This window comes from Cervus elaphus, chromosome 5 (genome assembly GCF_910594005.1).
Source record: "Cervus elaphus chromosome 5, mCerEla1.1, whole genome shotgun sequence".
NCBI lineage: Eukaryota > Metazoa > Chordata > Mammalia > Artiodactyla > Cervidae > Cervus > Cervus elaphus.
In genome coordinates, this window is record NC_057819.1 from 114,585,246 (window position 1) to 114,606,041 (window position 20,796).

The 20,796-nt window shown below is 39.5% G+C and overlaps 1 protein-coding gene across 4 annotated transcripts in view; it reads right to left on the reverse strand.

The window, feature by feature from the left end:
* STAT5B (signal transducer and activator of transcription 5B) overlaps positions 1-20,796 on the reverse strand; it is a 63,913-nt gene that overhangs the window by 32,070 nt on the left and 11,047 nt on the right. The window contains exon 2 of one of the 4 annotated variants that reach the window (XM_043904634.1): positions 17,387-17,572. The exons of the other annotated variants lie outside the window; for them this stretch is intronic. The gene's annotated coding sequence lies outside the window, so the exon portion shown is untranslated. The remainder of the gene's footprint in view (positions 1-17,386; positions 17,573-20,796) is intronic. 4 annotated transcript variants of the gene reach the window in all.

Consider the following 20,796-nt stretch of genomic DNA (forward strand, 5'->3'; position numbering starts at 1 on the left):
GTAGTCTGTCATATTGTGTTTTGTATTTTTCTGCATGTTTGTTATATTTCATAACTTAAAGGAAGAAAATGAGTAAGAAATTAGAATCAGAAACCTAATACTGTGGGGCTCTGATTTGGGCAAAGGCTTGGGCTACTTGGCAGACGAAGCAGAAAATATATAAACATTGCTTCTGATCTGAAAAAGAATCTGATCTGGCAAGGAGCTAGGATTCAAAACTGTTAATCATATCAGCACCACTTAATGACTGAAGGACTCTGAATGGGATATAAAGAGCAAGTTCTCTGTTGTTGTTTTCTGCTTTACTGTCAATACATCTACTCAGTGGCAGTGATTACCTAGTAGTAGGAACCTGGAGGGACAGAAAACTATGAAATAGTGGCAATGAAGGATTAAGACTTTGTTCATACTAAAATTGGCCTAACATCAAGTAAGAAGGTTAGTGTAAAACTATCCCATCTAGAAGCAGGTCAACACTAGAGCTATCTGCTCTTTAAAAAAATTTTGTCCTAAACACTACTTTATAAGCCATTGGAAAGGCAATTCTCTAATAAAATCAGATTATTAAACAGATGGGAAGAGAACAGAACGAATAAAAGTATTTGGCTCACAAAGAAACAAACAAGGAAAAATTTGCCAGGCAACACAGAGATGATAAAATTCTGGGAAGACAATCAGTCATAAATCTTTACGTCACAGCGAAATCACTGCATATTACTTTGGGGAGAGGGGAGGAGGGGGGGGAGAAGGGCTCCCTCCTGCCACACTGGCCCACAGCTTGAATGGGTGCGTGTTATTATTATTTCTGTGTTGCAATCTATTAAGCAAATTGGACAGCTCGCTTGGGAAGAAGCTACATCAATAACATTTTTCAGATAACTAAAAACATTTACTACAGCCCCCAAACAATGACCGTCTGCATTACAGAAAAGTGAGAAATGATCTGAGGCTGCCATGTAGCCCTATGTCAGCCTCAGAATTTTGAATGTAGGCTTTTAAATTTGCTTATTTATTTTAAAAAATATTTATTTATTTGGCTGCAATGGGTCTTCGTTGAGGCATGTGGGATCTAGCTCCCTGACCAGGGATCGAACCCAGGCCCCATGCACTGGGAGCAGAGAGTTTTAAATACTGCACCATCAGGGAAGTCCCTCGAATGAGGGTTTATATCTGTACCCATTTTGTATTGTTAATCGAGACCAACTCATTGAGACCAGACATCTTCAATGTCTGTTGAAAAGGTCAAATCCTTTAGTTCAGGACATAGAAATTCCTCAGCTACTTCAATATACTGAGTTTCTGTACCATTTAGATGAATTATAATCCCTTCCCTTCTGAAGTTTTGTTTAAAAGTCAACTTATTAATAAATCTACACATGTTCTTAATATTTTCCACATTAAAGTTCACAGACTCCCTCTTACCACTGAAAATTATAGTATTAAATTTCCACTTGGGGACTACCTTGGTGGCCCAGTGGCTAAGACTACACTCTCAACGGAGGGGGCCCAGGTTCAACCCCCGGTCAGGGAATCAGATCCCACATACTACAACTAAGAGTTTGAATGCCACAACTAAAAATCCCGCATGCTGCAACTAAGACCTGGTGCAGCCAAATAAGAGAAAAAATAAAATAAAAAATTTTCCACTTAGCAAAATTTGCTTTGAAGAACACTCATGAGGTCAACTCCTAAGGACAATAGCTAGACAACAGGATACACAACAGTGGGAAATCAGAAATAATCTAAATGTCCAAAACAAGAGACTGGTTATTAAACGATAATATATTAATCTGATGGAATACTGTGCAATAATTCAAGTGAAATATAAAGGCTATGTTAAAATATAAGGCCATAGACACATTTTCTAGAAGTAAAGGAATACTAAATGAAAAGTGTACACAACATGTTTGCCAGAGGACACATACCAGAGGGAGGTCAGAGAGAACTTTAAACAGCTGTTACATTTAGGTGAAGAAGTTTTGGTACAATTTTTTGTAAAGTTTTTTTATTTATTAAATTTTGTTCAAAGTGTAAAATCTGAAATATAAGTTTAATAATTATGGGCAATTGGCACTGCTCCCTACCCCACAGGAATTAAATATAAAGGGATGTGCAAAAGACATAGGTAGAAATACTTCCATCATGACAGTACCCAGGTTATGGCAGTTTCTTACAAGTTAAGTAGTCTTGAGATTTAAGTAGGGCATGAGATATTTATGCATTTTTTAAAAAAAAATACAATTCTATCAGTTTCAATATATACCAACAATGTGTTTTCAAGCAGTGGTTCAAGACTATTAATAGATAAGATTAATTTCTAATTTTAACATCTATTTATATTTAAATCCTTTAAAATACCTTGCACTCAATAACTGTTCATGCTATTCTTTTAATAAACCCTAGAAGAAACAAAAAAGGTGTTTATGTGGGGAGTATATAAAAAAGGATTAACAAAATTTTGATAGGTTTTGAATTTATTTAACTTATATGCAGAGTACATCATGAAAGCATGAAGCACAAACTGGAATCAAGATTGCCAGGAGAAATATCAATAATCTCAGATATGCAGATGACACCACACTTACGGCAGAAAGCGAAGAACTAAAGAGCCTCTTGATGAAAGTGAAAGAGGAGAGTGAAAAAGCTGGCTTAAAGCTCAACATTCAGAAAACTAAGATTATGGCATCTGGTCCCATCACTTCATGGCAAACAGATGGGGAAACAGTGGAAACAGTGACAGACTTTATTTCTTTGGGCTCCAAAATCATTGCAGATGGTGACTGCAGCCATGAAATTAAAAGACGCTTACTCCTTGGAAGAAAAGCTATGACAAACCTAGACAGCATATTAAAAAGCAGAGACATTACTTTGCCAATGAAGGCCTGTCTAGTCAAAGCTATGGTTTTCCCAGTAGTCATGTATGGATGTGAGGGACTATAAAGAAAGCTGAGCAGCAAAGAAATGATGCTTTTGAACTGAGGTGTTGGAGAAGATTCTTGAGAGTCCCTCGGACTGCAAGGAGATCCAACCAGTCAACCCTAAAATAAATCAATCCTGAATATTCATTGGAAGGACTGATGCTGAAGCTGAAACTCCAATACTTTGGCCACCTGATGTGAAGAACTGACTCACTGGAAAAGACCCTGATGCTGGGAAAGATTGAAGGCAGGAGGAGAAGGGGACAACAGAGGATGAGATGGTTAGGTGGCATCACCGACTCAATGGATATGAGTTTGAGGAAACTCCGGGAGTTGGTGATGGACAGAGAGGCCTGACATACTGCAGTTCATGGGGTCACAAAAGAGTTGGACAGAACTGAGCAACTGAACTGAACTGAACTGATGAATCTATGGAAATTCATTATACACTATATTTTGTGAGTGTTTGAAAATCTTCATACCAAATCGTTCAGAATACCAAAAGAAAAAAAAAGTAAACTAGAACTTGGACCAGGATGAAGATTATTGATCTCAGAGGGAGTAGAGTTGGAATGTAAAAAGTTTTCTTGTGACTTCTGAAAAAAAAAAAAAAAAAAAGCAAGGAAAAGAGAAAAGAAAAAAAGAGGGTATTTCAGAAAGTACTATTTCAAGGCAAGAAATAATACATACTTAGATTCATGTTTGGCTCTTTATTCATCTTTGGCATGACTAGGCAACGGTCACTGCAAACTTGTGCCAACAGTAAAGGGAATGAAATACATAGAAAACCACCGTCAGCAGTGCAAGCATTCTTTTTTAAAAACTCTATTTCAAAAAAAAAACCAAACAACAACTCTATTTCCCTTACCCCTAGCAACATAACTGGACACAACTGCCCTAGGTGAAGGCCCTTGACAGTTTAAGGGTAACAATTCAAGGCCTCTGGAAGCAAACAGTTACCTGATCAGCTTCCAGAAAGCTTTAGCCACCAGTTCCTAACTTTACTCCTATTCAAAGGCCAACAGAACTGGGAGAAATCTTCCTCTTTTGTTGATACCAACTTATTTTGTGCCAGAACCTATGCCTAAAGCCAAAACAAGGTTTGCACTCCCTTTTGGATTCTTCACTATCTCTGGAAGGTTGAACAGATGAGGCCAGCTTCCGAGAACAGGAAAGAAGCACTGCAGGGCCACCTTGCTAAGGAGAGACCAGAACGTCAGTCTCATGAGGTTACTCTCTGCGCCATTTTTGTACACTGACATTGATGCTCACTCAACAGTCTTTACTATTAACAGTAAATCTTGGAAAGAGACCAGTAATACATTGGGAAAGCATGCCTATAAACTGAACTCAAACTAAATGCAGAAGAATATGGTATCTTGCCCCCTTTTCAGGCAGCTATGTTCTCTGCACTCACCAATAATCATAATCAACTTCATTTCTGTTACTTGACGATAAATCCTTTCAGAAAACAAAATTTAAAAATGAACCTAAATATGTTTGGGTTAAAATGACAGAAGACTAAAATCTTTTCTTTTAAGAGAGAAATGTTTCATCTGCTCGTTCCTTTGCCTGCTTGTGCTAAGTTGCTTTGGTTGTGTCCGACTCTGTGCGGTCCTGTGGTCCACAGCCCACCGGGCTCCTCTGTCCTTGGGATTCTCCAGGCAAGAATACTGGAGTGGGTTGCCGTGCCCTCCTCCAGGGGTCTTCCCGACCCAGTGATTGAACCCAAGTCTCTTGCTTTTACCTGCACTGGCAAGCAGGTTCCTTACCACCAGTGCCACCTGGGAAGCCCTTCGCCTGCTCACTGGATGATATGCCAATTTGGAAGCCCAACTGTAGCTTCCTGAAGAAAATGCCAATGTGTGGGGTATAATTCTCACTGTGACTAAGTAAAACAACTCCTGCAGAAAAAGTGGATCCAACAATGGGCAGCAGATACGGTAAGAAGTTAATTCTAATTCTGAGATGAAATGACATTTATTATTATTTTTGAATTTTTTTTCAACTTTTTATTTTACACTGGAGTACAGTTGATTCACAGTGTTGGGATACTTTCAGGTGGCCAGTAAAAGGACTCAGCCATATATATACATGTATCCATTCTCTCCCAAACTCCCCTCCCACCCAGGCTGTCACAAAACACTGAGCAGAGTTCCTTGTGCTATACAGTAGGTCCTTGCTGGTTATCCATTTTAAATGTAGCAGTTTGTACACAGAAATGACATTAAACTAAGAGCTTATGTTTTGAAAAATAAGAATGGCCTCTCAGGGAAAAAAAGGTGATCCAGTATAAGAAATAATACTGATACCAAGACATTCAACATTAAGATGAATTAAAACTGAACACAAAGCAAGTGTCCATAGGATAAATACTGGAACTTGGCAATAAAATTATCTTTGCTAAAGCAAACTACTTTATCTGGAAACAGAGACTCTCTATCTACTGGCCTATCTCCACACAGCTCAGCTCCCTGAACCTGAGTATTTGTTCCTGCAACACACACAGCTGCACCGAGAGATGCCCACCTCTTAACTAACAGCTTACGCACCAGGCCAGCAGCCAGGATAGCGGCAGAACCCTTCTGTGTATATGTTCTTTCACAGGCTGCACTGTTACAGGAAGAAGCAAAGAGCAGCGATTTCCTTCCAAAAGGTCAGCTGCCTCAGACAGACCAAACAGAAAGCAGTTAATTCTTGCCAACTTCCCCTCCTGCTTCTGCAGCTAGTACGCAACAGCATTCGGTTTCCAGTAAAGCTCCAGAGAAAAACAAAGCAAATGTGAGACCTAGAACCTATGTAATGCGGTATCTCACTTGACTAAGTTAAAGACAATAAGATCACACGGAGCTACACTCTTTAAACAGCAGTGGGACTCAAGAACTACCAGATTTAATGTGGACTTCAACACGAGGTTTGGAACCATCCTGGGCTTTATAGCAATACTAATGCTCCAGAAGTCTCCACCTAAAAATAAAGTAGCATTTTGTCTATAATAAATGTGGCCACATACAAGGCCCCTAGTTGACTGATTTAAAAATAAATCTTTAGCTTTCCTCTTCTCTAACTAAAGTCCAATCAGCTATTCAACATGCTAAGGCACTGGCCAGGTTCAGTGCTGACAATCAGCAAATGCACATATACAAGGGAAATATATTTCCTTAGACAAAACATGGTGAAAAGACTGTACAGCTAGTAACAAAATGCAGAAGAAGACAGAAAATATGATCTTAAATCTTTTTTAGGTAGTAACATTTAATAGTTGTGGAACAATATTAAAGACCCCTCACCCCCAAAGAAACAATATTGCATTCTCACATAGGCTTCAAGAGAGCATCCAGGCATTTAACCTTCCCAGAGGCAACAAAATTAAATCTTTTTAGTTTAAAAGTGAAGGAGAGGGAAGGAAAAAGGAAGACTTTTTAAGTTTTCTGAAACAGATGGATTCCTGGCTTAGCTATCTACATCCAGCTTACAAGAAAATGTGATGGGTCCTTCGGAGGGGCTCCTGCAAGCATGTCACAGGGCTCTGTGTGGTTTCTAACTCATTAGTTTTAGGTTGTGGTAGCAACACAGACACAAGGCTTTTTGTGAGACAAGCTTTCGTAAAGATTCTAGGCTTTGATGATGGAGGGTACATAACCCCACTCTGAGAATACCTCCTTTGAAATGACAGTTTGGAGTTCAAGGAGAAACTTATTAGGTTGTTATATATGCTGAGTTAACTACTGTTACTCACACCAGAAACTATTTCATGTTGGAAACAACACAAACTATTAAGTTTTCAAGACTTTTACATTTAATCACCAAATCTTAAATAACAAAGGAATTAGCATGGGAAAGGGAAAAAAATAGGGAGTGTAGCAGCAGTAGTAACAGAAATGAGTAACAGTAGTAACATTAGCATTCAAGGAGCTCTTACTACATCGTGTACTGTGGTGTGCGTGTTATATGCACCCTCATTTAATCCTTCTGACAATCCTATGAGGCAGTAGGATCATTATCCCCATTCTATTTAAGAGGAAGCAGGCTTACAGAAAGTCGCTCAGTTGTGTCTGACTCTTTGCAACGCCATGGATTATACAGTCCACCGAATCCTCCAGGCCAGATTACTGGAGTGGGTAGCCATTCCCTTCTCCAGGGGATCTTCCCAGCCCAGGTCTCCCACATTGCAGGCAGATTCTTTACCAGTTGAGCCACAGGGAAGCCCAAGAATACTAGAGTGGGTAGCCTAGTATTCCCTTCTCCAGCGGATCTTCCCGACCCAGGAATAGAGCCATGGTCTCCTGTATTGCAGGTGGATTCTTTACTGTCTGAGACCCCAGGGAAGTCCATTATCCCCGTTCTATTTGAGAGGAAGCAGGCTTAAGAGGTGAAAAATTTGCCCACAGTCCTGCCACAAGTGGAGGAGATGGGATCAGCACTAGGCTGCCCATTTCCAGTGCTCACACTCTCAACCCCTGGGCTTTATGTATTAAAAACTTTACCTAATCAAATGAGCTTTTTCTGACTATGATACCTGTGGTTTAAGATTGTTTTATGATAAAAGCTGCAAACTGAATTAACAAAGAGCAACTCACAGATACCAAAAATTATTTGATGATCTCCCAATTTTTTTTCCCAAAATGTTTTAAATAGGACTCCCTTCCCTAAAGGCCTGAGAACATCAGGATGCCAAGCTTTCAAACAAAGGAAGCCGTATTAGGGATCTGGTGGTTCACCTTCACTCTTCTCAATCAAATCAGTAATCAGCCAAAAGCTTTAGATTACAGAAAGGAGTGGGAGAATAACGAGAATCGTGCTGGGGGTGGGTGATTTTTCAAAGAGGCCCAAACCTAGATCCTGACCACCAGTGGTCAGAATTAACTTTGTGGGGCTTCCCTAGGGGCTCAGTGGTAAAGAATACGCCTGCCAGTGCAGGAGACATGGGTTTGATCCCTGGTCCGGGAAGATCCCACATACCACAGAACAACTAAGCCCGTGCGCCAGAACTGTTGAAACCTATGTGTCCTAGAACCTATGTGTCCTAGAGCCTGTGCTCTGCGACAAGAGAAGCCACCACAATGAGAAGCCTGAGCACCGCAACTAGAAAGTAGCCCCCGCTCGCCACAACTAGAGAAATGCCTGTACAGCAGCAAAGACCCAGCACAGCCTAAAATAAATAGATAAATAAAACAAAGAATTAACACCGGGACACTTCCTATGAGAAGCAGAGTGGTTACCTTTATTGTGTTTGTTCCCAAATTCCTTATTGGGCTTTCATGAGCTACATTATCATCTCTCACCAATATTTACCAGAGATCCTTCTAAACTCAGGCTTTCTACTGGCAGAAAACATTCCTCATTAAAGGGACAATATCACTATTACAGACGTGAAAACAACTTGTGAAATATTCTAGTGGGTAAGATAGGAGAGTAAACGATACTGAAGTCAGTTATCCCGGTAACTACAGGATAACTAAACATCAAGTTACCTGACGCCGATGTGCATCTGAAGTTACAGACAGGATGTGAATGATAAATTCCTATAATAATTGATAAACCTAACACAACAAATGCAGAAATAACTACGTCACTGTGCACAGTGCCCAGTAGATACTAGCTGACCTTTAGGAGATCATTTGGCATTTACCAAGCCAAGGCATGGAGAGATGTTCTGATGTGGAAGACCACATCCGAATTTAACAGGGTTGTCCAACCATGAGACTGGGAAATCTGGGACAGGGACACCTGGCAACTCTAGGGTCTTATGAAAGGAGCCTCATAAAATCTTTAAAATAGTTAGCTAAAACAAACAAACAAAAAAATCCCAACACAACGCTTGTATCTTATGCCTTTTATCATTTTGAGCATGTGATTTTTTAAAAAAAATGGAATACTTTACCTCTCTAGAATTAGAATTTACCCTACTCTGGGCATAAGAACCAAAGCATTTCTGAGTTATCTGTTATTCACCTACTAGACTATAAGTTATCCAGGGCAGGAATCATTCATTCACTTTGATTTCCTCAACATAGTACTAGGTACATGGTAGACAGTCAATAACTGTGTTTTAAATTAAATATAATTTTGGTAGACCTCCATATTACAAAAAGAACCTAAATTAGGGGAAAGAATGGTAGGTCAGTTATTTCCTTCAAGATGTTATTTTTAACACCGCGGAGGTCATTAACTTGAATCCTTATTATAGGAATAATGGGACTGAATCACACTTTATAGAAACTGTGATGGAGGTTTTGACTCATCACTGGTGCTAACCAAGGTAAATACAATTGCAAGCTGTACCATTCTATCAACATCGTGACAAGTGTGTAAAACAGAGCTAACACCTCCTTGCGGTGATTTCAAAGAGGAGAATTACATGAAATGTGATGATGCTGATATGAGCTGAAATTCCAAAGAAAGCTTCTTCTTTATGCAAACTAACTTTCTATTAACTATGTCTCAAGAAAGAAGCTGAATATAAACGGAAAGCTCAACATATACCAACAATTCACTCCTTCGGTTACCATGCATACTACCAAATGTAATCCAGAAAGATTTACTATTGTGACAAAACAAGATGATGAGCTTCTACATCCAGAATGTTCATTAATGTTAGAAGGCTGACTTAGGACTAATGGCATCAGTCTGATAGACACCGAACCTTTGCTTTATCACCTGAGAGTCTTTCAACTACAGGACCAAATGCCAACTCAGGGAAATGTTTCAGCAAATACAGCCACCTTTGACTACAGACTATGTTTTAACTCAAGATGTATTTTCATGTAGCAAAGTAAATTTAGCAAATGAAAATATAGTCTTGAATTGCTATGGATGGTCCCTATCCCTGCCAAAAATGACAAGCTGCTTGCTCAAAAGCTGTCAGTAATTAGCAGCTGCTGCTGTAAAGAAAACCAAAGTCAGTGCCAGTAAAAGCATACTGAACTGAAAGAGGTCCCTATAAAAAGGGATGGGAAATGCAAGAATCTATTTGTGACTGGTAAACTTTATAAATACTGGTGATCTAAATTTGGGAGAAGTGGGGACAAGGCAATAATGGCAATATATGTCCATTCACATTTAAGAAGGAAAGACTGGAAGATTCTCTTAAGTGTTTTGAAATTCAGAAATCCCAGGGTCCCGAGGTTACCTGAATTCCATCACGACCATTTCCACCTCTCCAACAGGAGCCAGTCTGGGCGTTGGGTAATTTTTCATTGTTAATACTTCTGTCTCTAGCATACTAACACCTTCATTTGTTGACAACATAAAAACTGAATTTAAAGAATACCTTTCATAGTCTCATGGCTTTGGCTCAAAGTCTTATGGTTCTGAATCTGTTGACCCTTCATTTTACAGACTGAGAAATGGAATTGGGGAAGGCAGAAGTGATCTGCCCAGAGCAATGAGCAGGGGATACAGAGACAGAACCAACTCTATGTTTGATGTTTTAAGAGGCTCTAAAACAGTCCTTTGGGGCTTCCCTGTAGCTCAAATGGTAAAGAGTCTGCCTGCAGTGCAGGAGATCTGGGTTCAATCCCTGGGTCAGTTAGATCCCCTGGAGAAGGGAATGGCAACCCACTCTAGTATTCTTGCCTGGAGAATCCCATGGACAGAGGAGCCTGGTGGGCTACAGTTTACGGGGTCGCTAAGAGTCGGACACAACTGAGTGACTAACACTACTACTCACCCTGCCTTAAATGGGAGTAGTGGCCCCAAGGCCCAAGGAAAACAGTCCGTGGATTAATATTCTGCTTGAAATCTCGAATGCAGTGGTTACTTTTTAAATCATCCTCCAAGATGCTCCCTCCCTCTTCCTCTTTGCTTTTTTGCTAATCAAACCTCCCAGCATATTTCTCTCTTTTCTCAATAAGTTAGTTTCCATCCTTTAAAAAAATTAGAATTTAGTTCTCTTAAAGAGTCAGACATGACTGAGCAACTGAACTGAACTGAACTGAATTCCCTGTTTGCCTGTTCCTCCAGGTAGACCGATGGAGTTCAGTTCAGTTCAGCTGCTCATTCACATCTAACTCTATGCAACCCCATGGACTGCAGCATGCGAGGCTTCTCTATCCATCACCAGTTCCCCGAGTTTACTCAAACTCATGTCTATTGAGTCAGTGATGCCATCCAACCATCTCATCCTTTGTCGTCCCCTTCTCCTCCTGCCTCAATCTTTCCCAGCATCAGGGTCTTTTCAAATGAGTCAGTTCTTTGCATGAGGTGGCCACAGTATTAGAGTTTTAGCTTCAGCATCAGCCCTTCCAATGAATATTCAGGACTGATTTCCTTTAGGATTGACTGGTTTGATCTCCCTGCAGTCCAAGGGACTCTCAAGAATATTCTCCAACACCATGGTTCAAAAGCATCAATTTGGCACTAAGCTTTCTTTGTAGTCCAACTCTCACATCCATACATGATTATTGGAAGAACCATAGGTTTGACTAGACAGATCTTTGTCAGCAAAGTAACGACTCTGCTTTTTAATATGCTGTCTAGGTTTGTCATAGCTTTTCTTCCAAGGAGCAAGCGTCTTTTAAATTTTATGGCTGCAGTCACCATCTGCAGTGACTTTGACGCCCAAGAAAATAAAGTCTGTCACTGTTTCCATTGTTTCCCCAACTATTTGCCATGAAGTGATGGGACCGGATGCTATGATCTTTGTTTTTGAATGCTGAATTTTAAGCCAGCTTTTTCACTCTCCTCTTTCACTTTCATCAAGAGGCTCTTTAGTTCCTCTTTGCTTTTTGCCATAAGGGTGGTGTCATCTGCCTATCTGAGGTTACTAATATTTCTCCCAGCAATCTTGATCCCAGCTTGTGCTTCATCCAGCCCAGAATTTTGCATGATGTACTCTGCATATAAGTTAAATACTCCTTTTCCAATTTGGAACCAGTCCATTGTTTCATGTCTGGTTCTAACTCTTGTTTCTGGACCTGCATACAGATTTCTCAGGAGGCAAGTAAGGTGGTCTGGTATTCCCATCTCTTTAAGAATTTTCCACAGATTGTTGTGATCCATATAGTCAAAGGCTTTGGCATAGCCAATGAAGCAGAAGTAGATGTCTTTCTGGAATTCTCTTGCTTTTTCTATGATCCAATGGATGTTGGCAATTTGATCTCTGGTTCCTCTGCCTTTTCTAAATCCAGCTTGAACATCTGGAAGTTCTCGGTTCACGTATTATTGAAGGATAGCTTGGAGAATTTTGAACATTACTTTGTTAGTGTGTTAGATGAGTACAACCATGCAGGAATATGAACATTCCTTGGCACTGCCTTTCTTTGGGATTGGAATGAAAACTCCTGTGGCCACTGCTGAGTTTTCAAAGTTTGCTGGCATACTGAGTGCAGCACTTTCACAAGACCATCTTTTAGGATTTGAAATAGGTCAGCTGGAATTCCATCACTTCCACTAGCTTTGTTCATAGTGATGCTTCCTAAGGTCCGCTTGACTTCGCATTCCAGGATGTCTGGCTCTAGGTGAGTGATCACACGATCGTGTATCTGGGTCATTAAGATCTTTTTTGTATAGTTCTGTGTATTCTTGCCACCTCTTCTTAATACCTTTTGCTTCTGTTAGGTCCATACCATTTCTGTCCTTTATTGAGCCCATCTTTGCATGAAATGTTCCCTTGGTATCTAATTTTCTTGAAGAGATCTCTAGTCTTGCCCATTCTATTGTTTTCCTCTATTTCTTTGCATTGATCACTTAGGGAGGCTTTCTTATCCCTCCTTGCTATTCTTTGGAATTCTGCATTCAGATGGGTATATCGTTCCTTTTCTCCTTTGCTTTTTACTTCTCTTCTTTTCTCAGCTATTTGTAAGGCCTCCTCAGACAACCATTTTGCCTTTTTGCATTTCTTTTTCTTGGGGATGGTTTTGATCATTGCCTTCTGTACAATGTCACAAACCCCTTTGTCTATAGTCCTTCAAGCCCTCTGTCTACCAGATCTAATCCCTTGAATCTATTTGTCACTTCTACTGTATAATCCTAAGGGATTTGATTTAGTCATACCTGAATGGTCTAGCGGTTTTCCCTGCTTTCTTCAACTTAAGTCTGAATTTTGCAATAATGAGTTCATGACATGAGCCACAGTCAGCTCCTGGTCTTGTTTTTGCCAACTATACAGAGCTTCTCTATCTTCGGCTGCAAAGAATATAATCAATCTGATTTCGGTACTGACCATCTGGTGATGTCCATATGTAGAATTGTCTCTTGTGTTGTTGGAAGAGGGTGTTTGCTTTTTTTGCTATGACCAGTACTGCTAAGATGGTGGAGTAGAAGGACGTGCACTCATCTTTTCCTGCGAGAACTCACTCGCAACTCACTGCTGAACAAACATCGACAGGAGAATGTTGGATCCCACCAAGAAAAGATACCCCACATCCAAGGGCAAAGGAGAAGCCCCAACCAGACAGTAGGAGGGGCAGAACTGCGTTTAGAATCAAAGCCCATACCCTCCCAAGACGCTCAGAGGGCTCAAACAAAACCGTGTGAGCACCAGGAACCAGGAACCGCCCAAGAGACTGGGGGAGCCCCAGCTATTCTACTTGTGTTTGGGCCACAGGGCCAGATGGTCTCTATGGCAACTACTCAGGAGGATGAGAATGGAAAAGACAGGAAGGAGAAGCTGTTAAGGAGGGATGACAGACTAGAAAGGAAGGAAAGGGATGGAGAAAGGGAGGGAGGAGGATACAATGAGAATAGAAAAAGAGAGAAAAGTAATGAGTAGGAGCGTGTAATTTCTTAATGAGGCTGCAATCAAACTTCTCACGTCGCTATTGTCCTTGTGCACAGTTTGTCTTCATGCCTGTATAAACAACGACAACAATGGACCAGTAATTTTCCACTTCATAATCAGGCCATAAGAAGGAGAACAATTTGCCTTATGAAACAAGGAGAAAGACTAATCTCTAATAGCATTGTCAGTGCAGGTTTATCAGCAAGACTTGGAGGAGCTAAGCCTACAGACATACAGATTAGGAATCACAGCTTATTAAAGCGTCAAAACTTTAATAACCCCCTAACGACATGAAACAAGCTGCTGAATTAACTGGTCTCAGACATTGACATGTATGCATCACTTGCTAGGCCTAGGCACAAAGCAGAAACTCACAACAACAACAAAAAATCAGGGGAAAAAAAAATTGCCAAGTCTCTAAGCAAAGGGGTCATATTTAAAACAACAAAAAAAGAAATAGGCCAGACACAAAGGGACAAATATTACATGACTCCACTTAAATGAGGTACCTAGAGTAGTCAAACTCATGTAGAGAGAAAGTACAATGATAGTTACCAGAGTCTGGGAGAGTGGGGAAATAGGGAATTATTGTTTAATGGGTATAATTTAGATTTGGGATGATGAAAAAGTTCTGGAGATGGATGCTAGTGATAGCTGTAAGAGGATGTGAATATATTTAATGTCACTGAACAGTACACTTTAAAATAGTTAAAATGGTGATACACACATATGAACACAATTTTTTTTAAATGGAGGGGAAAAGCCAATTCCTTCCTAGTAAACTCAAATTTCTTCCATCTTGAACTCTGAAATCCAAAGGAAACAAAGAGAATTGGCTTTCCCCTCTCTTTTCTTTCTTCCAGAGTAATAGGCAGAACTTCAGTCCTACTGAGGGTTGAAGAGTTCTCTGGACACACCCCGAACATTGAGATGGAATTACAGTACCTTCAACATCAACCAATCTTTACTATCAGAGATGAGGGTCTTCCTGCTATAAACAAAAGCAAGCAGACCAACCCAGTCATTGAAACAGTACTTACTGAGGATCTGTTACATGCCAAGTTCTATTCTAGGTACTGAGGATACAGCAGTGAAAAAAACAGACATGCCTGTTAGGGAACTTAGGTTCTAGTATCTGATATGAAACACTTTAAAGTTTAAATACAGACTATGCTGTGCTTTCTATTTTTTGCTTTTAATTCTCTTCTTTTTATTTCTGTTTCAGGAGAAGGACACCATACCTGATTACCATAACACCTTACAAGTAAATAGCAAAGTCTGTGCATTCAAACCAATATTTGGGGGGGGGTGGGTGGGAACAGTGTTAAAAGCATCTCAATAAAATCAGACAACAAGGGTGATGACTGGTTTTCACGAAAGGTGTGGCAATGGGAAAGCAATTTCTGATAAAGCCAGGACATCTGCTCATCCCTGGTGGAAGTTGATCAACTTTATGGGGCTGTAGTATGTGCATAACAATGTGGATCTAATCAAAGATTCCACCGTTAAGGTCATTTCAGTGTGGTATTAGTCCAGCTTTTTCCCAGGAGACACAGTTTTATACAGAGGATAATTTTCATGCTTGTCACAATCAAATCAAATCATTTATCTCTCAGAGACGATTTGCAGATTCAATCTCCACAAGATACTAAAAATACAGAGCACAGAGTTTAAAATTTACAATAGGACTCAAGTTTCTCCTCGCCAGTGTTGCAGGTGGCCTGCAAACATTTGGCTTCTTCTTTTTCCCAAGAAATAAAACATATGTACAATTCTACTACAATAACAAATGCTATTACAGTGAAAATCTAGGTATAATAAAAATATTTTTAAATATTTGAAAATGCCCTGTTTCTCAACTCAACAATCTTTTTGTTCATATATAATGAAAATAATAAATTTTAAGACAAAAAAGTCAGATTTCCCCTTGGAACACCATGATTTTTGTACACACTGAAATCTTCACCTTTAAGGAAATATTTCAAATATTCTAAAATAGGTTATATTATATTTGGGGAAAAGGGGATTTTTTTTTCCTTTATGGAAATAATTCTCAATTTTATTGAGGAATAATTTACAATCAGTAAAGTATACCAGGATGTTCCGAGTTATAATTAACCTACTTTGGACACCATGTTAAACTAAAGGGTTTCCGAAAGGCTGCCTGGGAGTAAAAGCTACCAAGTATTTTATTTAACATTAAACAGCCAACCAGGCTTTCCTGGTGGTTCAATGGGCTTCCCAGGTGGCTAGTGGTAAAGAACCCACCTGCCAACACAGAAACGTGGGTCTGATCCCCTGGAAGAAGGCACAGCAACCCACTCCAGTATTCTTGCCTGGAGAATCCTATGAACAGAGGAGCCTGGCAGGCTAGTCTATAGGGTTGCAAGGAGTCGGACACAACGTAGCATGCAGTGGTAAAGAATCTGCTTGTCAATGTAGGAGACATGGGGTTCGAGCCTTGATCCAGGAAGATCCCACATGCCAGGGAGCAACTAAGCCTGTCCGTCACAACTATTGAGCCTGTATTCTACAGCTTGAGAGCCACAACTACTGAAGCCCGAGAGTCTTAGAGCCTGTGCTTCCCGACAAGAAAAGCCACTGCAATGAGAAGCTCTAGCTCTGCAAGTAGAGAGTAGCTCCCGCTCACAGCTACTACAGAAAAGCCCACGCAGCAATAAAGACCCCGCATAACCAAAAACAAGTAAGTAAATAAATAAAAATTATTTAATAAATAAATAAAAGGCCAACTGAATTTGGCTTAGGTGTCAGCTAATATTCAAAAATAGCACAGTTCTATCCATTTCTTCAAAGGTTCCTTCTAGAACCAGCGATCTAAAAAAAAAAAAACCCATTAAGATAAACTAAGAAGGAAGGCCTGAGGATTGGAGTGTCAAGTTGGCCATCTGAAGCTGTTGCTTCAGTCGTCCACATGTATTAATAAGTGGAGTTATCACCATCTCAGGATGATAACTCAAAATTACCTCCCTCCATAAGATATGTCTTAAGATTAAACTAACAGGGCAGGGGGGATTTCTTTTCATAGGAAAAATTTCATTTGTAACTAGATCTCAAATTTCAAGCATCAACTTTACATACACCATGAAGAGTAACTAAGACCAAAAGATAAATAAGGTTCTTTTCCAGGCAAACCTGTATGTTTCTAAAACACACACACACACACCTCTTTGGTGGCCCAGTAGCTAGCACTGCAAGCTCCCAACACAGGGGGCCCAAGTTCAACCCCTAATCAGGGAACTAGATCCTACATGTCAAAACTAAAGATCCCATGTGCTGTAACTAAGATTTGGTGCATACAAATTAAGAACAAACAACACACACACAAAACAAAAATCCAGAGACACATCGGAAAAAAAAAAACCCAAACACAAACCAACTCTGCCTAAAAGTGGTTTTGACAGTTGAGTTCATCTAAAACAGTATGGGTTGTTTTAGTTCCAGAGTTGTAAGCAAGAGGTGACAAGAGACAATTTGGGCTGATGCATCAAAATTCAACACCCAGACTCCTGCACCTTCTGTAATAAAAACAACAGGCAACTCCCAACCTCTTTCCTCCACCTTCTTGGTCACCTTACAAATGGAATCATAATCCAAATATATCTGCATATTTGTTATTCAGGATATTGAACATTTTCCCATAGAAACAAAGGGATGAAAGAGACGAAAAACTCCTAGGTAAGCCCCCAAACCCCAACTGATTTACAATCCTACAAAACCTAATTACCTTTTATAATTTTGTTTCTGAAGGAAAAGACGTTAGGATGTCTAGTCAGAGATCCCATGAGTAACCAAGGAATCCCTCTACTCCTGTCTGCCACACCTCTCCCAGCAAAGACTGCTCTTCTAATCCCGACAAAGCAGACGGCCTCCAGGGATGTGGATAAAGCTTCAACCAGGGCTCAGCGCAGCACTTAAAAAAAAAAAAGAATGCATCTGTGTAAGTCTGTGTGCGTTTTGGGGTTGGGGTCTGGTGGGAAGTTTCAGGGCTATCATGTTTTTAGGTAAGAGTAAATTCTGCTCCCTTGGAGAGCAATGACTTCAGTTCTCTGAGGGTAAGCGACCCTATCTGTATGTGAGCTATATGTAAACTAGATGTTAAAAGCAGGAGACAGTTTGTATTTTATTTTACTTCTTTAAAAGGCCTGTAACTGCACTGTCCAGTTATGACAGCTACAAGCCACATATGCTATTATTGGGGCACTTCAAATGTGGCTAGTGTGACTGAGGAACTAAATTTTTATTTCATTTCATTTTTAATCAACTCAAATGTTAAACTTAAAAATTGAGGCTCAACTAACTTGATTACTGGAAGACTTTCAAGTAGGTTTGGTTATTAGAATGACCTCAGTATGTGAATCTACTTTATCAACTAAAAGTTTTATGAAATCTGAACATTCATGTACTTCTGGTAGAAACTTTGCATCTAAATTCAGATACGCTGTATGTGTAAAACACATACCAGATTTTGAAGACTCAGCAGCAAAAAAGAAATGTAAAATGTTTCCTTAGTAGTTTATTTTTTTTATTAATTAATTTTGGTTGTGCTAGGTATTCATTTTGGTGAGTGGGCTTTCACTAGCTGCCCCTGGGGCATGTGGGATCTTATTTTCCCAACCAAGGAGGAAATCTGGGTTCCCTGCATTGGGAGGCAGATTCTTAATCACTGGACCACCAGGGAAGTTCATATATTGATCACACGGGTTTCCCTGTTAGCTCAGCTGGTAAAGAATCCACCTGCAATGGAGGAGCCCCTGATTCGATTCCTGGGTTGGAAAGCTCCCTTGGAGAAGGGATAGGCTACCAACTCCAGTATTCTTGGGCTTCCCTGGTGGCTCAGATCGTAAAGAATCCGCCCACAATGCAGGAAACCCGGGTTTGATGCCTGGGTTGGGAAGGTCCCCTTAAAGTGGACATGGTAACCCACTCCAGTATTCTTGCCTGGAGAATCCCCAAGGTCACAAAGAGTTGGACAGGACTGAGTGACTAACTGTGCAGTGAGTATGTGGTACTTGTTGAAATAATAATATTTTGGATATACTGGGTTAAAGAATATATGTTATTAAAATTGATTTCACCTGTTTCTTTTTGCTTTTTTAAAAGGTTACTTCTAAAAAATTACATTTATACTGGACAAGCTTCTTGTCTATAACCAAAATATTTCACATATTCCTATATAACTCTTTAACAATTTTCTAGTTCATACTCATCAGTAACAATTATAACTCTGCTTCTATGTATTGCTTAGAAGGAAAAAATTTTGAAAGCAATCCTAAGGTTTTAAATTTAAAAATTTAAATATATAATTTTACTATACTTACTGAAATGTTAGCATGAAATTACACTATTTCAGTTCAAAGTATTCAGAACATTGCTTTTAAAAATTACATTCGATTTCATAATCTCTATAGAATGATATGTTTAAGAAGACTAAATCTAGTGATTCTTTAATGAAACTACCGGTGATTATCCACCATCTGTTCAAAGAATGTGAAATTCATTTTGAATCATATTAAAAACTATTCCAATGCACATTCTAAAGGAAGTCCATGTGAATTCTCATCTGATTTATTCTCTGAAAAAAAATTTTAGTGATCCAAATAAACAATGTGGTATAATAATTAAAACAAACAAAAAAAATTAAAACAACATGGTATATTCAGAACCACATTAATCTATGGAACAGGATAGACAAGAAGCAGATCTGAACATATAGAGGATTTAGTAAACATTAAGATGGACTTTCCTATCAATGGGGAAAAGAGGAAGCTAATGGGAAGTGGTGGATTTTTCTGGATAACTAGCAAGCGATTTGGAACTGATTTAGGTTGAAACTGTTAACACTTGTGAAACACTTAGCTCAGTGCTGGGCATACAGTGAAAAATGATCAATAAATAATATTGTTACCTTGAGGAAAACTAATAAAGCTATAGTCCCACCTCACTTCTTACACAGAAATAGATTCTAGATGGACTGAGCAACTTAATGCAAAAAAAAATTAGAACCAGGCTTCCCTGGTGGCTCAAGTGGGAAAGAATCAGCCTGCCAATGCGGGAGATACAGGTTCAATCACTGATTGGAGAAGATCCCACATGCCTCGGAGCAACTAAGCCTGTGTACCAAAGTTATTGAGCCTCTGCTCTAAATCAAGCTGCAACTCCTGGAGCCCGTGTGCCCTAGAGTCCATGCTCCACAAGAGAGGCCACCGCAATGAGAAACTCAAGCACTGCAACTGGAGAGGAGCCCCTGATCTCTACAACTAGGGAAAAGGCCCGGCAGCAATGAAGACCCAGCACAGCCAAAAATAAATACATTCATTTAAAAAATTAGAACAATCAAATATTCTAAAAGAAAATACAAATGAAAATTTTACCATCTTTGGGTAGGTGTCGTTTTTCTAAGTATGTCATAATAGCCAGATCAGAGAAGAAAAGATTTATCAAGTTAGACTACAAGAAAATTTAACAAGTTTGTACTACAAAAAAAATAGTATACAAGGTTGAAAGCCGAAAAAAACAGGGAAGAAATAATTTGTAATATGTAAGACAGAAATATCTCTGAGGAAAACTCAAGCACCTGTAACAGAAAAGACAGGCTAATTATATACAGAGGCAAATCACAAAGAGAAAACAAAATGGCCAGCAAACTTGTGAAGCACTGTCCGGCCTTGGTAGAAATCAAAGAAATACAAGCAAATATGAGAGACTAGCAAAGATGGAAAGGCTGCCAACACTTAGTAACCAGCAGATGTGGGAAAAAGACCACCCCTTTCATGCACTAGTTACTGGTGGGCAGGTCGACTGGGATAGTCTTTTTGGAGGGCAGTCTGGCACTATCTATGACTATCAAATGACTCAGCAGCTCCACTTCTAGAACTTAACATTAAGGAGATAGTCCAGTAAATGTGAAAAAAATCCACTCTGCCTAAGGAGCTGTACTACTGTATTGTTTATAAAAGTGAAAAACTAGAAACAGCTATCAATTATGAATGGATTAACTAAATTACGGTACAGTTATACAATAGAATACACACCTTAAAAACGTTTCAGTATATTGATATCTATTAGTTCCCTGGGGAAACAAGTCCCCTTTGAGCTCCCAGATAACAAGGTAAGTCTAGAAATTTGTTTTAACAA